Here is a 5,613-nt window from a genome sequence, read left to right on the forward strand (position 1 = left end):
TGAGGGAGAGAGGGTGGGGAAGGGAGGCAGGGGGAATGAGGAGCTGATACCAAGAACTCAAGTAGAAAGAAAATGTTTTGAATATGATGATGGAAACAAATGTACATACAATGTGTATGTACCGATTGTGATAAAGAGCTCTATTAGCCCCCAATAAAAGATAAAAAAAAGAGAGAGAAAGAAATATGCCTCAGAGGTATGATCGTTTAGAGAACAGTAGAACCAGCCCAGGGGATAGGAGAATGTCTGATAATAGAAAGGTAGAAAATACATGCGTGAGCTGGGGTGAAAATCGCACATTCCTTTTAATAGTAAAAATTTTACTCAGCCCACTGATGTTCAGTTGCCTTCCTATGTCACTGTTCTCTCGTTGTTCATTTTTGCAGATGCGGACAAAAAAAACCATCCGGACAAAACTGTCCGAAGATTTGCTGTGGATGATCTCGTGTTTTTCTTCACTCTCCTACACACACGAAGATCTTACAATTTTTCTTATTGGTGTTTAAGAATTTTATATAGGGAGCTAATTCACTCTTTGTTACCCTGTCTGTCATTTCCCCCCCCCCAAAAAGTCCATGAGTTGTAACAAAATCAGGGTGGGACGTAACACCCCCCAAAGAGCAGAGCCCTGCTGGAGTCAGTTGAAAGCAAGTTTCCTGGGAATGTGGTCTGCTTCCAAAATAAGTGAACACTGAACAATTTTGCGTGTCCTTGCAGAGTCTGGATCCCATATCTGGCCCAAGGGCACCCAGGTTGCCTTCCTATCCTGGAAGTCATCAGTGGCCTGCCCTCTGACCAGATGACCTTGTGTCCATTCAACCCTGGGCCCACAAGCTCGGCCTGCTGATCCTGGATTCATTTGTCTCCGCAGCCACCAGCGGTTGTCTTCCTGCCCATCTGGCCCCACAGCTGCGTCGTCCCGGAAGCCTGCAGCCTAACACCTGATCCTCAGACTTGGAACCTGCCAGGACTTGCACTTGCCCATTTCTACAACATGTACAGAAATCTTTCAGATAAATGTATTTACCATGTAAATTTCATATAAATTTATAAACATATCTGTAAACTTTATGAGTCTTGCTTCTCTAGCGAACCCAGCCTAAGGTAACACTATTATAAACAAAGCTGCCCAACATACAAGATCAAAATCAAAGTTTTTTATTCACCATAAATCTGTTGAAAAAGTGAAGGATTGTATATCCCTTCACCCCCTTCAGAAATGTGTTCCTGAGGAGTGTCTTTAGAATGAACTGAAAATTCTCTGAGATCAAAAACTGTTACAGCTTCTCAGAAAACACTTAGAAGTTCAGTAACCCTGAGCAGCAGCATTTCCTTTGAACGAAAATGTCTGGCTCTCATTCCACTCAGGGACGCACTGAGCCAGTCCTTCAAGGGCCACAGTGACTGCTCACAGTAAATCTTCTTTCCTGTTGCTTATCTCAAACCATTTGTAAGCATTCCCGATGACCAGAGTGTAGCATGGCGGTTGACCATGCAAGCGATTGTGCAAAGTAGAAGTCACATAACAAAGAAAGTAAATCGGTTTGGAAACACCATCAGATAGAGCAGCGGTTCCCAACCTGTGGGTCACGACCCCTTTGGGGGTCGAATGATCCTTACACAGGGGTCACCCAAGATCATTGGAAAACACATATATCCGATAGTCTTAGGAACCGAATTGGTGTCGGACATATGAGCTAATGTTGGACTTGTGGGCTTGGACAGCACTGGGTTGGGATGCTTTCTTAATGTGCACTTACCCTTTATATAAAACTCTCTTTTATATATAATTGTGTATATATATGAGTTTCTGTGGATTTGTTTGTTTACTCTACCCAGGCTAACACATTTACATACTAGGCTTTTCTTGCATTATCTCATTCAATTCTTACAACAATCCTTTGAGAGAACCTGTTATTAGTGTGCCTGCTTTATCGATGGGGAACTCAAAGCTCAAAAAGGTTAACTAAAGTGACCAGACTAAGCAGAGAGGGATGCCTGACTCCAACAGCAACACTTTTAGGAGTGATACACGCTGCTTTCTGGCAAACAAAATGTAGGGCTCATGGAAAAATTGTCTTCACAGGGCCTAGAAAGGGGCAATCAGAGGCCAGGGCCTGGGCAGTGCAACTCCCCCACTGGACAAAGATGGTGCCCTGGTCATCTTCTTGTCATGTAAATATCACACTGCCTAAATGTAAATATCTACCCTGCCCTCGCAGGGAGATGGCTCGTGGGCTGTCAGGCTCAACGACTCGAGCCTACGTCTCTGTATCCATGTTCTAGGTCACCATCTGAGTGCTTATAAGGACAGAGAGGGATTGTATCAAGTTCCTGCATACAGGCTGTCCAAACCAACCTGTCAGCTCAACCAGGCTCCCTCCAAAGCCTGAGGGAAGGTCCTGTCTTGTCTCTAGCAGCCTCCAGTAGCCCAGGCATCCTTGGCTTGTGGATGCACCTTGACCTGGTTAATGACCTTCCTCTGTCTTCTCTGTGTCTCCTCTCCTCGTTGATAAGAATAGCACTCACTTGACACAATACATGTATATATGGATTGTGATAAGAGTTTTACCAGCCCCCCAATAAAACGTTTTTTTTTTAAAAAAAGAATAGCATTCACATTAAATTGACTCCTTCTCCACCCCCACCCCCACTCCAGTGTGATTTTATGTTAACCTATAACCTAAAAATCCTACTCCAAAAGAAGATCACTGTTCACAGGTACCTAACTCCTGATTAAGGCTTCAACATATATTTTCAGGGAACACAATTCAAATCAACCCTCAGTTTGCATCCAAAAGCATAAAGCAGCTTTTGGCCACAAAAGGAAAAATACTGTGGTAGGCTAGGTTGACTAGAGAAAAAAAAAATCCAGTGACACTCATATATATGTGTAAGAAAGAGCTTTCTATCAAGAAATAATTACATATCGAGAAAACATCCCAGCCCAGTCCAACTCAAGTCCGTAAGTCTGATGCTAGTCCATAAGTCCCTTTTCAGATTCACATGCACATGCAATGATGCAGATGCAGGAAGATCGAAGGCTGGTGGGGGCAAAGTCGTGTGGATTCAGTGGTGGTGGCTGTATCTGCGGGGCTCTGGCAGCAATCAGGGTCAGCCAGCAGGAAGGAGAAGGCAGGGGGTTGTAGGATGGGGGAAGTTCCCAGGACCCTCCTTATGAGGACAGGCCCACAAGGAGTCACCATCAGGCTGTGACCTAATTGACAGGGTAAATTCCACCTTTACACTTTTAAAGATCTTCACATTGACATGAAATTATGTGACTACCACAAATACAAATACTATATATGACTGGACCTGGAACCAATTATTCTAGGTTGCATAAGACAGACACAAAAGGCCATATGTTGTACGATTCCACTTATATGAAGTATCCAGAATCAGCAAAGTTAGGGGAACAAAGATGAAATTAGTTGCCTGCTGCTGCAATTACTAGGGCAGTAATTGGGCAATTACTGGGTTTCACGAGGAGGTGAGAGCTAACGAACACATTGTCTCCTTTTGAGGTGAGGAAATGTTCTAAAATCGTGCAAATCGTGCCACTTACCTGTGAATTGCAATAGACTCTTTAAACGGGTGGCTTGTTTGGTGTGTTAATTGTTTTTAATAAAGCTGCATATATTTTTTAAACAAACAAATTTAAAATAGCTTCTCATTGCCTCCAGGGTGTTGCTAGTTCTGAACAAGACTTTGAACCCTTTCTTTCAGGTTTGACCCTAACTGAGAATCTGCATTTCCACCCCAGATCTTCTGAATCAGAACCCACGGTATACCAAGACCCTCAGGGGGTTCTTACAGATATGGTAACAGTGTAGGTTCTGACTCTATGTATCAGGGGTAGAAATGCATATTCTCTGCAGGGGAGCAAAGTGGAAAGACCCAGTTATCAACCAACAGTTGGTAGCACACAGGTTGTTGGACCACACTCCGGGACATTCTAATGTTGGTAACTGGCTGTGGCCAGATAATTTGTATTTCTATCAAGATCCTAGACATGGTTGCTGGTTGGGGACCATGTTATAAACGCCATCATCCTAGATCAAGTAAAACTCAATTTAATTTTACTCTTTCAGACCACCTTAAATGCCAACCTCTGTAAACTGTCTTTCAATTCGTTCTTGTGCATTTTCTACTTACTTTCATCAAGACCAGTAGGAGCCCTGGTGGTGCAGTGGTTATGAGTTCCACCAGTTCAATAGTTCGAAACCACCAGCTGCTCCTCAGGAGAAAGATGAGGCTTTCTCATAAAGAGCTACAGTCTCAGAGACTCCTGGGGGAAGTTTACGCTGTCCTATCGGGTCACTGTGAGTCAGCATGGACTTGATGGCACCAAGTTTCTGTTGTTGTCTTATTTTTTTAATCAAGTCAACTAACTCTATTGTCATTCCTATGATTCTCTTCATTTTTCCTTTTCTGCTGATAACATGAGGATCACCTGGGAAGCTATTGAATCCTGTTTCCAGGCCCCGCCATTGAGACTCTGATGTCATTGGGTCAGCCCGTTTTCCAGTAGTGTAAGCCTTTACCCAGAGGTGCCTCAGCAGACAAGCCTGGCAACCTGCGCCTGCAACGGCAAGGCTTTGAGGACCCTGCGGAGCAGTTCTGCCCTGCACACACCAGGGCTGAGGCGAGCAAGTCAACGGCCCTGAGTCTTCCTCAGTCGTCTTTATTCAGTACCCAATTTTCCCACCCATGTGAGCCCAGGGAAAGTGCCATGGCGTGAGCCGGTGGCATTGGAAGCTGGAGAAGAATATTGCGAGTACTCCGGACTGCCCGAAGCACCATCTCTCTTGGAAGAAATCCAGCCCGTGTGCTCCTTGGAGGCAAGGATGGCAAGACTCCGGCTTATACACTTTGGACACGTGGCCAGGAGAACTGGTCCCTGGAGAAGGGCACAGTGTTAGTTAGGGTGGAAAGGCAGCGAAAAAGAGGAAGGCCCTCCGGGAGTTGGGTTGACCCTGGGGCAGCAACAACGGACTCAGCGTCGGAACGCGTGTGAGGCTGGCGCAGGGCCGGGCAGGGTTCCCTTCTGCTGTGCACAGGGTCGCCGTGGCCCAGAAACAACCCCATGACACCGCCAACAACACGGCCAACGACTGTCTAAGGTGCACCAGGGAGGAAGACTGCTCTGGACTGCCACAGCCTACAAGCAGTGCCCTGTATATCCATGTATTTGCCTCCATGCCCAGTACAAGGTGTGGTAGAAGTGGGCACCAGTCCATCTTGCTGACAGGAGTTGAGCCTGTAGGTGTATTGCTTGCATCCTAGGCCCTTTCTTCTGCTGATGGTCCCAGTACAGGAGTAGCCCTCTTCAAATGTCCCTGTTGTCAGGTCTTTGTCCTACTTTACTAGCCAATTGAAATGTAGTAGACATATGTTCAAAAAGAAAGAGGCATTTTTTGATCTGCACAGAAAAGGTCTGGGTGGGGTCGCATGGCCATCGTATCACATGCTCCTTGAATTTGGAGGCCACTAGGTCCCTCTATCCCTTCAGACTTCTGGGATTCGGACCCTTGTCCACCTTTCCCTGCCCTCGACCCCAGTTCTGTCCATCAGTGGAGGTTCAGTTGGTGAGTTGTGTTCTCCCAAATG

This window comes from Echinops telfairi, unplaced genomic scaffold (genome assembly GCF_000313985.2).
Source record: "Echinops telfairi isolate 266 unplaced genomic scaffold, ASM31398v2 ScPeMD7_7410;HRSCAF=8448, whole genome shotgun sequence".
Lineage (NCBI taxonomy): Eukaryota > Metazoa > Chordata > Mammalia > Afrosoricida > Tenrecidae > Echinops > Echinops telfairi.